The sequence below is a fragment of the Euprymna scolopes genome, chromosome 14 (assembly GCF_053919585.1).
Source record: "Euprymna scolopes isolate OS-2025 chromosome 14, ASM5391958v1, whole genome shotgun sequence".
NCBI lineage: Eukaryota > Metazoa > Mollusca > Cephalopoda > Sepiida > Sepiolidae > Euprymna > Euprymna scolopes.
Genome location: NC_136495.1, coordinates 145363560 through 145381555, shown reverse-complemented (window position 1 = coordinate 145381555; position 17996 = coordinate 145363560).

Genomic DNA, 17996 nt, shown 5'->3' with positions numbered 1-17996 from the left:
ATTGGCCTTTTGGTCAAGATCAAAGTGTAGTATCTATCTTCAGATGCTGCACTTCTATTTCTTGTTCTCTTTCGGTGGAGGAGAAATCCTTCACGACTGAGAGAATTTTTATTTTTGTACCTTTTCTCCACGTTAAGAAATGACCCTGGTGTCTAACTCTGTCCCGTGGGGAGGCATAGTAAATAGGTACAATAATATCAGAGCGTTCCATTTACATATGAAAGAGTCCGTTGTTTAATTGTGCACGGATCCCGCTAGTTATTATTATTAGTGAAATCCCCCTAGACATTAATCATTGGGTTAAGGAGCTAGGAAATATTACCAGAATGTCAAAGGTAAGCCATCAATAAATGTTACGTGATTAGAATACTTCATTTCTTCCAAGTTTGTGAGAAGCATCTTTCATGGAAGGTGTGGCTACAACATTCTGATAAAATTCGAGTGAGTTTAAAGACTTCGGAAAAAAAATTCAAGATCACATTTCTAATTTCTTAAATTTAACTGAACAGCTGAACAGGAATTTGTTTACATTGTACTAGTAAATGTAAAATTTCTAGTGAGCCAGAAGGTATCCAAGTGGGGCTGTGTTCCACGTATAGTGTGTTCCTAGGGAATAATCTTGTTTAGTTTAAAGTACACTGAAAAAATAAAAAGAATTAAGCGTGCCATTTTTGTTGTGAATGCTTTATATTGAAGAAACATAGATTAAAGCTTAATCGATCACCTTATAAGTAAATAAATAGTTTCTCATTTTTATAGAATATAAGCACTTTTTCCCGTCTGTTTCCGGGCCCTATCTACTGTTCATACCTTTATGTGGATATATATATATGTATATATATATATATATATATATATATATATATATATATATATATATATATATATATATATTTATTAGAATTTAAGTCCGGCATAGCTTGGTTGTTTGGAAGCGTATGTTGAGCAAAAAAAAAACGGTAATCTTTTTGTAAACTTTGACCTTCATTAGGACACCTTAAAAGTTATTGTTTTGGGCTTAAATAACGTTATAAATTTAGATCCATGTCCAAGAAAACTATTTTTAAAATTCCAAGTCTTTATACCAACAATTGACCGAGGGGTTTGGTAGAGTTCTCAAACGTAAAACCATTGTACTTTAACCACTTAATAGTCAAATTTCTGGCCGAGAATTTTCCAAATCTTAGTGCCCTGTATATCAAATTTCGAGTCTGTAGTTTAAATATTGACAGAGAATTTGCGTATGGAAATGTGAACACAAAGACACAGAGACAGACAGACACAAGCCAGACAGATACACGTTTATAGATATATAGATATACTAGCATGGGTGTCCGGGTGTGAGCAAAACAAACAAACAAAAAAAAACGGTCAATTTTTTTAATATTTACCCTATTTATTACCCCTCATGATTTATTGTGTTGGGCTCTAATTACGTTATTAAATTAGATCCATGTCCAAGGAACCTATATCTAAAATTTCATGTGTTTAGACCTAAAATTGTCGGAGGAGTTTGGTAGAGTCCTCAAAAGTCAAATCGTTGAGGTTTGACCCCAAATTTCTGGCTGAACACTCATCGCATAGATTTTTCCAAATATCAGTACTCTGTATATCTAATTTCGAGTCTGTAGACTAAAAATTTACTGATTTATAGCGTGGGGAAATGTAAACAGACAGACACAGAGAAAGACACACAGACAGATACACAGACACGTTCACTTTGATAGATATTCCAGCATTGCAGCCCAGCGTTGCCCGGGTGTTTGGATGTGTCTGATAAGCAAAATAAAGTGGTAGTAGGAAGGTAGACTTCACCCGTACCGCAAAGGCGGAAAAAACGGGAACAAGACCGGAAGTGACGTGATTTTTAATTAAGCCTAGACAATCGAAAGGAGAGGATGACTTTAAAAAATATCGGCGAAAAAAGCGACCTCTCCCCCTGTGTATAATTTCACAGTTGAAGGTGAAGATATTAATGTTTTCAGCCAATTATTCGATATTTGTCGTCTGAAAGGTCGGACTTTTAAACGATCGTGATCTTGCTAAAACCCGTGACCTTTCTCAAATGTTTTAGGCAGACATACAAACATATATACATACATACATACATACATACATTTATATATTGGTAACAAAAATTTGCGGCAAAAACCAATTAAAACGCTTGCCCTATCTCTGAATACCCTTTATGTAAAATTTCAAATGTTAAGACCAGTAATTGGCTGAGTAATTTGGTAGAGACCGCAGAGGTCAATTTTTTTAACTTTGACCCCTAATATGACCCCTTAATATTTATTGCTTTTGGCTCAAATTGAATTATAAAGTTAGATCCGTTTCCAAGGAACGTATATCTAAAGTTTCAAGTGTGTAGACCTAAAATTGTCGGAGGAGTTTTGTAGGGTTCTCAAAGGTAAAATCGTTGAACTTTTACCCCTTTACATCTTAATTTCTGGCCGAAAACCGATCATCAAGATTTTCCCAGTTACTTGTATATCGAATTTCGAATCTGTAGACTAAAAATTTAGAGATTTATTGCGTAGCGATATGTAGACACACACACACACACACACACACACCCTCACGTTCACCTTTATAGATATACTAGCATGGGTGTCCAGCGTTGCCCGGTTGTTTGGAGGTGTATGCTAAGCAAAAGAAAAAAAAAAAGGGTCATTTTTTAAAACTTTGATCCTATTTATTACCCCTTACCATTTATTGTGTTGGGCTCTAATCAAGTTATTAAGTTAGATCCATGTCCATGGAAACTATATCTAAAATCCCAAGTGTTTAGACTCAACATTGGCGGAGGAGTTTAGTAGAATTCTTAAAGGTCAAATCGTTATTGCGTAGGGAAATGTACACAGACAGGCACAGAGAGAGACACACACAGACACACAGACACACAGACACGCTCACTTTTATAGATAGACTAGCAGTTCCGCCCGGCTTTCTCGGGCCCTTTGTACTGTTCATAACTTTATGTGCATATCTAGATATAAAAAAGTGTGAATATGTATGGTAGGGAAGTGTACACAGACAGGCAGACAGACAGACTGATAGACATTTTCACTTTTCTAGATATACTAGCATGGTAGCCCGGCTTTGCCCGTGTGTTTGAAGGTGTATTCTGAGCAAAAAAAAAAATAATAATAAATAACACAACAGAAACAGTATTTTATTTTTAATTGAACCCCTATTATGACCCCTTAACGTTTATTGTTTTGGGCACCAATTGCATTATTAAGTTAGATCAATGTCCAATGGACCTATATCTAAAATTTCAAGTGTTTAAGCAAAAAATTGTCAGATGAGTTGTGTAGAGTTCTCAAAGGTCAAACTGTTAAACTTTGACCCATTAACAGACAAATTTCTGGCCGAACACCAATCACATTAATTTTTCCAAATCTCAGTACTCTGTATATCAAATTTCGAGTCTGTAGACTAAACATTGGCAGAGTTACTTCGTAGAGAAATGTACACACACACAGACAGACACACAAACAGGCACACAGACACGTTCACTTTCACACACACACACACACACACACACACACACACATATATATATATATATATATATATATATATATATATATATATATGTATATTAACACGTTTGACAGATGTTTAGGTTAGCTACATCTGCATTTTCAAGTGTTTAGACTCCACATTTGCAGATGGGTTTCATAGAGTCTGCGAAGGTCAACTCTATCACTGTTTACCTCTTGACAGGCAAATTTTCACCCAAACTGATTAAAAAGTTTTCCGCCTGTCTGAATACCTTTTATGTAAAATTTCAAATCTTTGGACCCAAAATTGGATGAATAGTTATAGTAGCCTACATCAAAAATTTTAATCGCAAACTTAGCAGAGGGGTTTGGTAGATTTTTCAAAGGTAAAATCACAGCTAAATCTCTGACCGATAACCGATTAAAATTAATTTTCTACATCTCCCTACCTCTTATGTCAAATCCTATGTCTGTAGACTGAAAATTGGCAGAGTAGTTTGGTAGGGAAATGTGCACATAGACAGACACACACAAATAATTTCACTTTTATAGATATATAGACATACATTTTTTTCTTCTGCAAAATTGCAAACGTAATATTCTTACAACTTTTTTAATTATTGTTCGCCAAGTTCAACTCCAAAATATTGCAGATGGGTTTGATCGATTCAGTTTATCTTTACATGGAGCTTTATCAAATCAGAATTGAAAAAAAAATGAAATCACTGACCTTCAACTCTATAGAGACATTCACTTCATTTTCAACGAACTGATAATGGTGATAAAACGATGGGATGAAAAACAGTTAAATTTTGGATTCAGGCCAGGCATAAGTGATGGCCACGAGTTTATGCAAGTCTTAGCGTTACGGTCAAGATTTATCGAGTATTTAGAACGAGATTGCTGGCCTTGATTTATGTCCAACAAAGAGCCTCCCTAGGCGAGGCGAATCACAATGGCCGGGCCAAAATATCTTATCTTGAGCTAGTTAGGAGAAAATTCTCGGAAGACGTTGCTATAGGCGTAGGAAATAGCCATTTATACATTTTTATCTGCAAACTTGATATAAGCAAGGTAAATAGATAGAAGGCATAAGTTTGGCGGCTTAACAAATACGAACACGCGTGCACACACATTCACATACACATTTGGATAATTAAGTAGGTCTAATAAGATTTGACATAATATCTTTAAAAAAAAACACGCTTAGATGTCCACACCCAGTGCATAAGATAGTCAGATGTACGAGACTATCGAGTCTTGACAGGAGAAGAAAATACTACGCCCCATATGTTATCCTCATGAAATCTTCGAAGAGCATCCACTATTTTTAAAGGGGCAAGACAGACACGCGCAAACAGATACACACTCTCAAACACACACGAACACATATTTATAAGGATACGCGTTTGTATGTTTCATTCAAAACCATTCATCTAATATATACTAGCAGCCCAGCCTGGTTTTGCCCGAAACCCTATGTATTGTTCATACCTTCTTCTTCTTCTTCTTCTTCTTCTTCTTCTTCTTCTTCTTCTTCTTCTTCTTCATCATCATCATCATCATCATCATCATCATGCAGTCCGTCAGTCTTGACGATGAATTTTAGAGTTCTACATATAATGATTCTGCATGGTGGTTTACCCAGAGGTGTTTTCTTTGTCTCTTACCCCGTGCCGATTTCTTTGTAACTCCTATTAATTCCAACGCAGAAAGCTATATTTTCGTGGTCAATTTCGCTGGATCTACTAATAGTAGTTCTGTTGAATACAAATATGTCGAGATCTCCATACATATTTTATTCGTTTTTGGATATTCCCCTTCATTTAGGTTGGCTTCTGTAATAACCCTGCATTAATAGCCTATTATATTTCATTGTCGATATCTTTCCCCATGTTTCTGTTATGTATCTAATTAATTTTATTATACTATGTCTTATGTGTATTATTATTGTATCTAAAATTAGAAAGGTTTTTACTAGTGTTATGTCTGGTATATTGTTGTTCTTCTAATTCACAGAGCAAGCATTCGCATAATTACAATAGTGTTAATAATGACGCCAGATCTTCTAGGTTCGACACTAATTGATGTGTTTTTGGTCAATTTTTGCATAATGCGGTGTTTATTACAACTCTAGATTAATAATACTTTTATCTGTATATTGCCATCCGGAGAAAGGATATCCTGAACGACTTGGTGATAACTAATTCTTCCCTGCTATAGGAGAGTGTTTGTGATTTGTTGAACAAAACATAAAATAACATTACATAAAAATATTTAAAAGAAAAATAAATAGCAGTACTTTCTCATCTGTTAATTTATAATTCAAAACGCCATTTCATGTGCGTATTAGCATCTAATGATATTAGATAACGACGCTGGTGTATTTGGGTTAAGTGGTTAACTTGTTGCCATCTCTGCTTGAATATTTCGGGCGATTTATATGAAAATACATAAAATTTACAAATTTTAAAATACCGCGTATGAAATGGGGGATAGACTCTGGACAAACATACATTTGATGATGCATTCAAGATTATTTTTTATTGAATATATTTTTACTTTTACATTCTGTCTATATTGATTGTTTTCTTCTTTATTGTACTATCGAAATTTATTAGTATTGTTCGTATTTTTGTCTAAAGAGAAGGACAAATGAGGTAGATAGATTGACAAATAAAGTAGAAGAGACACATACATATATAAAGGTATAGAAACACATGCAGACAGACATAGGCAAACAATCAGACAACCCACTTCAAATTCTATTGCGTGCCCTTGTTTTAATCCTGTGTTACTTTATCATGTTTCAACCATTTCACCCTTTAACATCCTGATAATATACTTTATATAAGTAAATCCTCCGCAGTTTATTGTATGTTGTGCACAAAGTTTGTAATTATTCTATTCCGGAACAATCATGCCGTGTTTAAGTTCATTGGGATACAATAGTAATAAGTTACAGAGTAATTTTCTCAGACATGCAGATAAAATAGAGTACGCTTTTTTTTACATGGTGGTCACCACTCAGGATAAGGGTTGTTGCAAGTATAGTACGTTAGTGTGGATATTTAATAGAGTGTTTACTTACAGGGACGGTTCATTAGGAATTTGCTTACGTTGGACTTGAAGACATCCAGGTTGTAGTCAGCTGGTAAGCAGGCAGAGGGAGCAGAGTTCCACAGACGTGCAGTTCTAAGAAAGAAGCTTAGATAAAATTGATTCTCTAAGAAGTGTTTGTTACATTGTTATCGTTAATATTCTTTGGTTTTAATGTAGGTATCATTTACAGTTGCTAGGACTTAAACGCCACATTCACATTACGATTCATCATATTTGGGTCTCATTCTAAGACGATGATTATTTAGCAAATTAAGGATACATGAAACCCAGTGGAAATTAGATACAAAAATTGTTAACAACTCATGTTTAATTATGAGTATATCGGAGAATCGCAGAAAATAATGTGTGATCGAATCCCAATGGAATATGTGTCATTTATACATATTTACATTCTCATGCGTAATGACAATAATATCATGGCAAATTGCGCTCATATACAGCTTACTGTAATTCCTTACAACCTTGAAATACAGGAAAAGAAAATTATTACTCAGATGCTTCTCAGATAAATATTCTTTCTGAATTTCCTCAAAGTACCGTTTCAAAAGTCAAAAGACTCCTCAAAGTTGAATAGATTGCTTGATTCATGATTGATGCATTGTACGCATGCACAATTCTAAGAATTCAGATCTCCAAAGCTTTGCATTTTCACCCATTTGCAAGAGTTTAATTTTTTCTAATCGCTTGGGAAACTACTAGAGGACATAATTATAGGGGTAGTTCAACCATTGTTTAATCATGTATTTTCTTTGGTGCACTGCCTTTTCAAATTCCACTCTATTGGTCTTGTGTCACATTTTAACGCTATATGAATGAGATGTACAACGTCTTCAAAATAGTATTTTAAAGGATCGTTTCGCTTAGAAAAAAGAAAGCGGACGACCTGAGTTTTATATACAGCATGTGCCACTAGAGTAACACCTTTTCGCTAACAAACACCTGATGATATATAATAGAGCTTTAACAGTTCAAGTAATAACATAAAATATAAAACGTAGTAAGCGGGAAAATTCGACTGATTCTTTTATTAAACCTTATAAATAAGAGGATAAGTGTTGTCCAATTAGTCCAGTGATTTACCATCGCGAATGCAGTGGTTTTTTTGTTAATCTGTGCTATATGCTAACTTCAGTCTTAAAAGGTCAACCTGAAAAGGCCATGCTATCTCAGTTTCGGAAGCTATTACTTTATTCCTAACTGCCCGTATCGATGAACACTCTGTATGATTCATGTTTTCGAGAACGGGAGAGAGCATATGAGGTTTACTTGTATTGATTAAAGAATCCAAATGCATTCTATACTTATATAGAGAGAATTCAAGTGTTTTTTCTACGAGAAGAATATCTTTATATTTACTAGAAAACAATAATGTGTCTAAAGACTTCCTGCACAGGTGTTCCTGAGGATTTTTCGAAGTATACCTAGAAAATTATGCAAAATGACGTAGTATTTTTGTTCAAATATTGTCCTCTTGGAAGCGCTGTACATTGACATACTTGGAGTCGTGTACCTATGCGAAGTATTTCCTCAATGAATACACGCATGGCTGGATACTCTGTCAGATGAGTTTATGTCTAATTCTGAAATCCAGCAAGCCAAAAATACCATAAAAAATATTCACTATAATATAGTTAGGCGGCAAATGTGGTAGATGACAATTAATGTTTATCACTTTACTTCTAGGTCGGCATATAGCAGGTAAACGGGTAAATTAATTGAACACTTCATAGCCTATGTCTCTCATATGAAACTACGTAATATCCCTAGGAAATGTCCAATGACATTTGAGTTTTAATATCAAAGTTAAATTGAATAAAATACACATGTAACGTTAAAAGTTAATCTACAAAATGAGGTGACGTCAGTTCTGAACAGGTTTCATATTTATTTGTGCGTTCCTACGTTAATGAGTTATATGACCTTTGAGTCTTCCTGATATCAAGCCTTTAAATGAAAACACAACCAAACGAAATATAACCAAAACTCGAGAACACACCAGCTTCTCACTAAGTTATAGATATACATTAGAAATACATTGCTTACACATAGAATATATATTATTTACAAATAAATGAACTTAATTCGGTATTAACGACGAAAATGCTTTTCTAAGAAACATATTTTATCTGATGAAATATTTCACATTATATCTATTTTGTAGTAAGCTTCCAAATTGATATATGATTATTGGTTAAAGCAAGACCTTCCATAAAATATTCAAGAAATGAACAAATACATGTCTCATTGCACTCATTAAGGCGGGGTTATGTTGACGCTAGTAAATGAAACTTATTTCATTCTTGAAATTGCAACTAATGCCATTAGGTGTAAACGCCGAAAACAACAAACATTAAAACAAAAACATTTTTCACCGGATAAACCTTCACCCACTCCGTTAAGGAAATAGGATTCGGACTGAACAATTGGAGTTAATTAAAATCATGAAGTCATTTTCTCCGGGTTTTGAAGTTACATTTCGTGTAGTGCGATTGGCGGTTTGGAATCCAAGCATGAGCAAATACGAAGTTTCTTGTCACGCTAACAACACTGAAACGCCAACGATCTTGAAATATAAAATATAAAAAATAAAGTTTGACGTTGATATACACTGTTAATTTAAATACAAGTGTGTGTTCATTTGTCATAGAAGTAAATAGAAATTAGTTAATTTCGCCACCGCCAGCCCCGCACGGGTCGAATGTTTTAGTTGAAAATTTAAAAGAAGAAACTCTAATTAAGATGCTAAAATTTATTCCTCATTTGTCCATATTTATCGTTTACTTTATCATTTTCCGGAGAAATATAACAGACCTGCTACACAGCACACGTTTTATATTGTTTAAATTAATATGAAGTTTAGTTTAAAAGAAGAATAAAATTTATTCTAGAATATGAAATACACACATTTTTAATAATAATAAATAGGGGAATTAAACATATTTTTAGTAGGGTATATTGATCATCTTGCTTTTATGTACCTACTGGTGCCAACTGCAAACTTTAGCACAAATTACTTCACAGAAAGCGAGTAAGTCAGCCAGTGTGCGCGTATGTATGTATAAGAATTATAATGTTTACTATGAGAATAAACATTAAATAAAATATAAATATATTGCTAATATTTATATAAACTAGACGAAAAATGCTCAATTATCAAAAATACAGACGGAGAATAGAATTTTTGTTTTTATCATTGTATGAATATTTTTTACAATGTTCTATACATTAATATATATATATATATATATATATATATATATATATATATATATATATATATATATATATATATATATATATTCTTAAGAACGCTGAGAATTATGGAAAAGGAAAACACTTTGTAAGGACTCAAAATTTCGCCTGCATTGAGTAGGAGAATCAGACGGGTTATTATGAATGACAGAGGACTTTTTGCTAGTCAAGTTAAGGCGGTTACAGATGCTGATTTCAGTCCTATAACCATCAGACGAAACTTACAACAAAAAGCAGGGTAAATAAAAAGCGTGCACAAATGCCTCGATTACTTTCACGTCAAAAAGTGGACTGCTTATTGTTTGGTCGTGAATACTAAACCTGCGACGTTGAGAAGTGGAAGAAAGTCCTCTTTTCTTCTGAGAAAAAAATCAATTTAGATAGTCTTGATGGCTTCCAGCGATATTTGCATGACAAAAAAAAATCCGCTCGAATTCTTTTCCACATATAGTGTTGGAGGGTCCGTAATTGTATGAGGTGGCCTTTCTTACAGAGGGACGATGGAACACCAGGTTGTGCAGGGCCGTCAGGCAGTAGTTGCGTATGTTAGCATGCTACAAAAAGCATATTTGATGATGGGGGGGTCATCGTTTGTGTAGGGATGAATGGTTATTCAAACAGGATTATGCTGCAATCCACACTGCAACACGGACCTTAAGCTTTCTGCAAGAAAATTTAGTACATCTCCTGGGAGATCTAGCATGTTCATTGGACCGGAACCCATGTGAAAATGTTTGAGGATGGATGACAAGTGTGGTTTATCGAAATGGCAAATATTATCCAACAAAAAATGAACTTCGTTAAGCCATCTTCAGAAACTGGAGCAGAATACCCCGCACCTTAATTACAACCCTAATTTCTAGCATGCCCCAAAGAATTTTTGAAGTCATTAAAAGCAGTGAAGGAAGAACTCATTATTAAGTTTGATGTTATATTGTTTCCATACACTTTTCATACAATTTTTGTACAATTTAATAGCATTTTTGTCTCTCGTCTCATATTTCGGAGCATGTGTATAAAGCCCAATTAAATAAAAATGTTAATTTTAAAAATAAATCTTTAGAATGTAACTTTTTGTTTCCATAACCTTTTAGATTGTAGTGTTGATACCGTTAAGTGGAAAAGTTTAAAATCTATCCTTAAAAAAGTGATTTTTAGATGTTTAAGTGGTCCTAAATTTTTGATCAGCAGTGTATATATATATATATATATATATATATAAATAAGTTAACATATATATATATATATATAAGAGGTGGGTATAGTTTACTTGAAGCATTGTATAGTGTGTAGTTAAATAGAAACGTTACTGCTTACAACAGCACGTTTGTCAAAGTCAAATAAATATCTGACGAAGAGATCTTTCTCCAAATATTATATTACACGGGCATACCACCAGACCGCCTTTCCCAGGTGACCGCTTTGCAAATATAAATATACTGCGTATATGAAATATGAATATGTACACATGTATTTATAAGTTGTATTAATAAATTTCTCACCTGCTTCAGCTTGTGTCTTTCCGTTACTTCTGCATTGTACCGCCTTCTACAATTCTATTTAACTATACATATATATATATATATATATATATATATATATATATATATATATATATATATGATTTTTTGAGAATATGAGAGATTATATATAAGAAATTCCACAACCAAACAACGTCGCATCCCACAAGAGGTATGCCTGTCAACGAATCGGAAATCCAAGACTCGAGTTTAGCCTTCTTTTAGCTCATCAGTTTGACACATACGAATTCAGGATTCGAAACCCGATCCTCTTGCATGCGAGGCAAGCACTCTACCAACTGAGCAATTTTTCTGGGAGTTATTAGCTGGTCGGATGACGCGTCTCTTGTTAAGACGAAGTAGGCCCATTTCACAGTCGGATATCGATGCGGTTGCGTGATCTGTGTTGGTTAATAAGATTTCTTGTGTGCCAGGCGTTTCCTCCGTTAGTAGGGTATTTGCCTGGAATGCAAGAGGCTCGGGTTTCGAATCCTGAGTTCGAATATATCTAACTTATGAACCCAAATGAGGGCGAAACGCGAGTCAAGAACTTCCGATTCCTTGAATTTCATGGCTCTTGTGGGCTGCGACGATGTTTGGCTGCGGAATTTATTATTATTATCATATATATATATATATATATATATATATATATACATTGAATTCTCATCAAAAATTGTAAAGAGCATTCGCATTCTCTTGAAAGAAATAAAATTTATCTATCATATTATCTGAAAACGGAAACACATTAAGGATCTACATTTGTGTTTTCAAAGTTAAAAATCAAAAGCCTTTATATCATAATGGAGTATACATGGCAATTTATAAAGTCCGTTTATTACTTTCCTGATATTCTTGATTGTTATTTTAGAACTACAATATTAGAGTGTGAATATAATTCACCATATCAAACGAAATCAGTAGAAATGTGTATTTACTTACGGATTTCTTTACACACACATATTCGTTTTATCATGATCGTTGTTTTTTTTTGGCGAAAAATGTTAGTGCATCGTTAACGAAAACCGATTCTATTTTTCGAATTACGTCCAAATCAGCATTCTTACCTCACAATTTAGTGTCGTTAGAACTTTATTTTCGTATAAATTTAGAGTACCACGCTCTATCTTAGTTGTATAAGTCTTTAAAATGTATTATATTAATAAGACAAGTTACAAGATTTCTTTCTTCGCTTTCTATGCATTATTCTCATGCACCTCACTTACTTTTATTGAACCAAGTTTTTATTGTCACTATAATCGGGAGATAACAGTCGTACTTTGCTTATCACTGTGACGTATTTTATACCTGAGCCTCTTTAGATACAAAGAATCACGTATGCTAATCCGATAGCAAATTATATTGTATTGTACTTCTTAATAAAGATAACGTTTTATGAATAATAATAATAATAATAATAATAATAATAATAATAATAATAATAATAATAATACCAGCAGAACACGTAGAAATTACACGGTAGTTGAAAACATCAAGGCGGCAGTTGCAGTTGATATGAAGGCAGTGGTAGTGGATGCAGTGTTTGTAGCGGCGGTGCCGGTGGGGTATAGCAGTTGCAGTGAAGGCGGTGATGATAGTGATATTGGTGACAGTAGTGGTGTTGACGGTGCACGTTGTGTTGGTATTGATGAAGATGGCGGCAGTAATGCTGATGGTAGCAATCATGGCAGTGGCTATGTGGTAGACGTGGCAGTGACGGTGGTAATTTTCACTTACCTTACAGTGGCTGGCAATAACTGACTGATGGCGAATGGTAGCAGTGGTTGTGGCTGTGGAAATGCTCCTGGTTAGGCAATGTTTTTTATTGGAATTTTTATGATTAATCAGAAGTGATATTTTAAATCTTAACACTCTGTTACATTAAATAAAATAGTAAAACAAATCATTGAATTTGAAATTAATAAGAAAAAAACTTTTCAATGGCATTTTTGTAATTTTGATAATTAATCAAATGTGAATTTTTCAGGACATTTTTCTAATGTCACTTTTTGTAACATGAATTATAGTATTTTACAAAAATAACATTTTCCTGACAATTAATCGGAATTGACTTTTCCAGAGCACATCTCCCAGACCAGCAAGATAAACATGCGTCAATTCTAGATCTATTTCTAACCACAGTTCACGATGGTTGTATGACTAATGCCCACCACCCACTCGGCAATGCTGATCACTCTTTGATAATAGTCGAAATCGCCCTTAATTCTCCACCCAAAACTGAAGACCCACTGCTTAAAAGAACGAGGCATTACAAAAAAAGGCTGACTGGAAAACCTTCAGAAATCTCATCAGAGATGCCCCGTGGGGCAATTTATTTTCTCTTACAGCTGAACAGTGCGCAAATGAGACAAATGAACGATTGAAAAACTGAATTTGAAACACATTTTCCCACACGGGAATTCTAGAGCAAGTCCCTCACGCCCCCTATGGTTTACTTCTCCTTGTGCAACTGCCATTGTTCAAAGGCAGCAAGCGTACTGCAAATTCAACTGAAATTAGTCCAGTTCAAACAGGCAGAAGTATATAGAAGCTAGAAGTAATTGTGTTAAGTTTTGAGACATCGTGTTGAACAAAGATGGCGGCGTAGTTCAGATCAGTAACCAAGATGGCGGCCAAGAATCAAATGCGGTCCGTGGCGTAGTTAACCTGGTTATTTTTTAGACATAATGTTGAACAAAGATGGCGGCGAAGTTCAGAAAAATTGCCTCCCGCGCAGAATGAGTAGAGCCCCATATTCTGCTTCACAAGCAGAAATGGCAACAATTTGTTGCTTTTTAGTTTTCCAAGAGATCATAGGTCCAATCTTTGAAAGTTTAAAATAATGCCCCGCTATACTTTTTCTATCCTCAGAGTTACCCAAGTCATTTTTAACATCTTTTAAAGTGTTGTCACAGTTTGAGGCGAGTAATATATCGTCAAACCAAAAAAACAAAATCAATAATTTATTACCTACATTTTTGGTATACATACACGCGTCTATAGCACATTGCTTGAATTCCTGTTCTATTAAATAATTATGGAGTGTTAAATTTCAAGTGTGTGCATTTCGTTTTGGCCCATATAACGATTTATTTAATTTCCACACCCAATTTTTATTTTTCATTTTAAATCCCTCTGGAGGGTAAACATACATTTCTCATTCAATCGGAGCATTTAAATAAGCATTTATTTACATCCATTTGATGTATTTTTAAATTGTATTGAGCGGTAATTTGTAATAAAATTCTAATTGTCGTTAAATTTGTCGTTGGTGAAAATGTTGGAAAATATTCCACTCCAGAAATTTGTGAAAAACCTTTTGAAACAAATCTTGCTTCAAAAGTTTCACTGCCAGACGCTGTAATTTTTTTGGAAATAAACCAGCGTGAAGAAATTATATTTTTATCCTTTCATCTTACCACTATTTCCTGTGTGTTATTTTCAGATAAAGCTTTCAATTCGGATATCATAGCTTGTTCCCATTCTTGGTGATTTTCTGAATTAATCGCCTCATTAAAACTTTCCGGTGCGCTGTTCAACGAATAACAATAATCCACGGCGTAATCTTGTATCTTCTCAATGTGTAAGAAGTATGTCCTTTTTCGCTCCCTTATTTTGTATCGACGTGTCTGGTTTATATTTTCATCAGAAGTTGTACTGTAATTGTCGTCGTTATTTATATTTTCCTTGTGATCGATTAAGATTCTAGGTCATATCTAACGTTTTTCATTCACTGGATCCTCATTTTTTAAATTTAACGTATCATTGAATTTTACACAGCTAACCCTTTTTATGGCATTTTTGGTTGGAATGTAGATTAAATATGCCGAACTGTTCTTATCGTATCCTACGGAAGTACCTTTTTTGCTTTTAGTATTAAGATTACTGGTGTTTTCTATAAATGCAAAACAATCAGAACCAAGTAGATGCATTCTGTTCATTTTAAGCTTTACACCGCAAAACGCTTCATACGGCGTTTTTCCTGGCCTGGTATTGAACGATCAAGCCATTAAAGCGTACGTCCATAAACTATGCGCTAATTTCGATTCGATAAGTATAAATCTTGTCATTTCAAAAAAGGGTTCGCCATGCCCTTTCAGCGGTGCCATTTTGGAAGGGGGAATACGGCGCTGATTTCTCGTGTTTAATACGGTGGTTTAGTAAATTCAGTCCCATTGTCTCGGCGAATACATTTTACTGAACCGTACGGGGCAACATCAGTTAAATATTTCTTAGTGGCGAGGATAGTGTCAGATTTGTTTTTTTAGAAAAAAAACTATAATTAAACCGGAAAAGTCATCAATAAAGTTCAAAACGTAACTTAGATTATTTCTCCCCATCGGGGTAATCGGACCTGCTAAGTCGCAATGCACAAGTGAGAGATACTTCGTAGCTTTTTTTGTCTGGCGTTCGGCTTATACTTTTTTTTCATTTTCCCCTGCGCACACACATCACAATTTGTGAGATCGTCTGAAGGTATCATATTCATGCCTTCGACTACATTTGGATTTTTAAATATCAGCTGTATTGCAGTGTCCTAGAATTTTATGTCAGGTTTCCAAGTCCTGACAGGCAGTTTTTGAGGGAACCATAGTTTTAAATAATATAGTCGGCCATTTTTTAAATGTCAAATACAGTTCCATTGGGGTATATCAATTTTGACTTATTTTGACCAAATTGTATATTCGCGCCATGTTTAATTGCAGCCTGGCCGCCATCTTGATTACTGATCTGAACTACGCCGCCATCTTTGTTCAACACAGTGTCTCAAAACTTAACAAATTGTAAGAGAGAAATAGCCTCAGCTAAAACAGAATACACTGAAACCATCAGAAAAACCCTTCGAAGCACATAAATTAGGAACCCGTGATTTTTGGAAAATCTACAACCGTGTAGTAAATAATAGGCAGTCAACGGTTCTCCCAAGCAAATCCCGGCAACCGAGAAAGCTTACCTGCTTACCAGTCGATGTGCTTCTAATTCCACACTGGATTCTACTAACCACCCCTTCCCTAACTTTCCTTTGCGGGCCGAGGCCACAGACTTGTCGGGTATATGGTATCATAAAAAAACCTAGGCACACCAGAAACATGTGGACCGAATCTCATCTCGGGGGTGCTATTAAAAAAATGCTCCGCTAATGTTGCTCCAGTTCTCTCCAAGCTTTTCAAAAAATGCCTAAGCTAATCTTGCTTTCCTGACTACTGGAAAACTGCTTCTGTGGTACCAGTTTTCAAGAATTCTGGCGAAGGAACTGACTCATTAAATAATCGTCCAAGAAGCCTTCTCCCGTTTTCGCCAAAATATTTGAGTCCTTAATTAATCAAGCGATAGTCCATCACCTTACAGCTGCTAACCTTCTGACCAACAAACAGTATGGATTAAGGCAAGAACATTCCACAGCAGACATCCTAACTGTAATCTGTAAACGTATATACCGTTCACTAGACAAAACAGGGGAGAGTAGACCTGTAGTCCTCGATATATCTAAGGTTTTTTATAGAGTGTGGCACGATGGTCTTCTAAGGAAAATTAGATCATATGGTATCACTAGAAGAATACATCATGCAATTAAATCCTTGTTACGTAAGAGAAAAATCCAGCTTTTCCTTTACTGTCGTACATCTAAACAATAGGATATAAATGCGGGAGTGCCTTAGGGGTCTATCCTTGGGCCTTCATTATTTCTGATATTCATATATGATCTCCCTGATAAAATTGTTTCGGTAATGGGTATATTTGCTGATGGCACCACTCTCTATAAGAGGTACGAGGGGAATAAATGAACACATATCCAAGGAAATGGCAGAAACACTAGTGGATGTCCTCCAATCTGTAGTGGAATGGAGACAAACATTGATGGTCACATACTATGCTGCTAAGACTTAGCTTGTCTCCTTCAATAATTACAAAAAACCTTCTCTACCAGCAATAGCACTGGCCAAAAACATATGACTAGTAATTACTTCCTTTAAACTCCTCGGCCTAACGCTTACAGGGAACCTCAACTGAAATTGATTACATTTCCAAGACTGCTGCGATGAAGGTAGGTTCTCTCTACCATGCTAGAAAACTACTTACGCCTGAAAGTGTCTTGTACATCTATAAGGCCACCATTCGCCATGGATGGCGTACTATTGTCACCTTTTTGCTGGTGCATCTGCTGCTTGTCGCTCACTCCTGAACAGGGTTCAAAAGAAAGTCGCCAACCTGATAGGTTCTGAACTGTCAACTAAGTTTCAGCTTCTCTCCCATCGACGAAATATCGCATCCCTCTGCCTGTTCTACAAGTACTTTAATGGTGAATGATCCGACGACCTCCAAGCATCTGTACTCTCCTCGACGTGACTGCCCCCCACAAACCCAACAAGCAGCAATATCCCACACCTTCACAGTAGAGATTCCCAGGTGTGAGAAGGCCTTCTACTCTAATGACCCCCCCAGAACTGCTAGAGTTTGGCACTCCCTTCCGGGATTCTATTTCGCCAACTGTACTGAAATGCAGACTTTTAAGTGTTATGTGAACAGCCATTTTGGCACTCATCTTCCTTAATGATACCCCTGCAACTTATATCCTCGATAGTAGCCATAT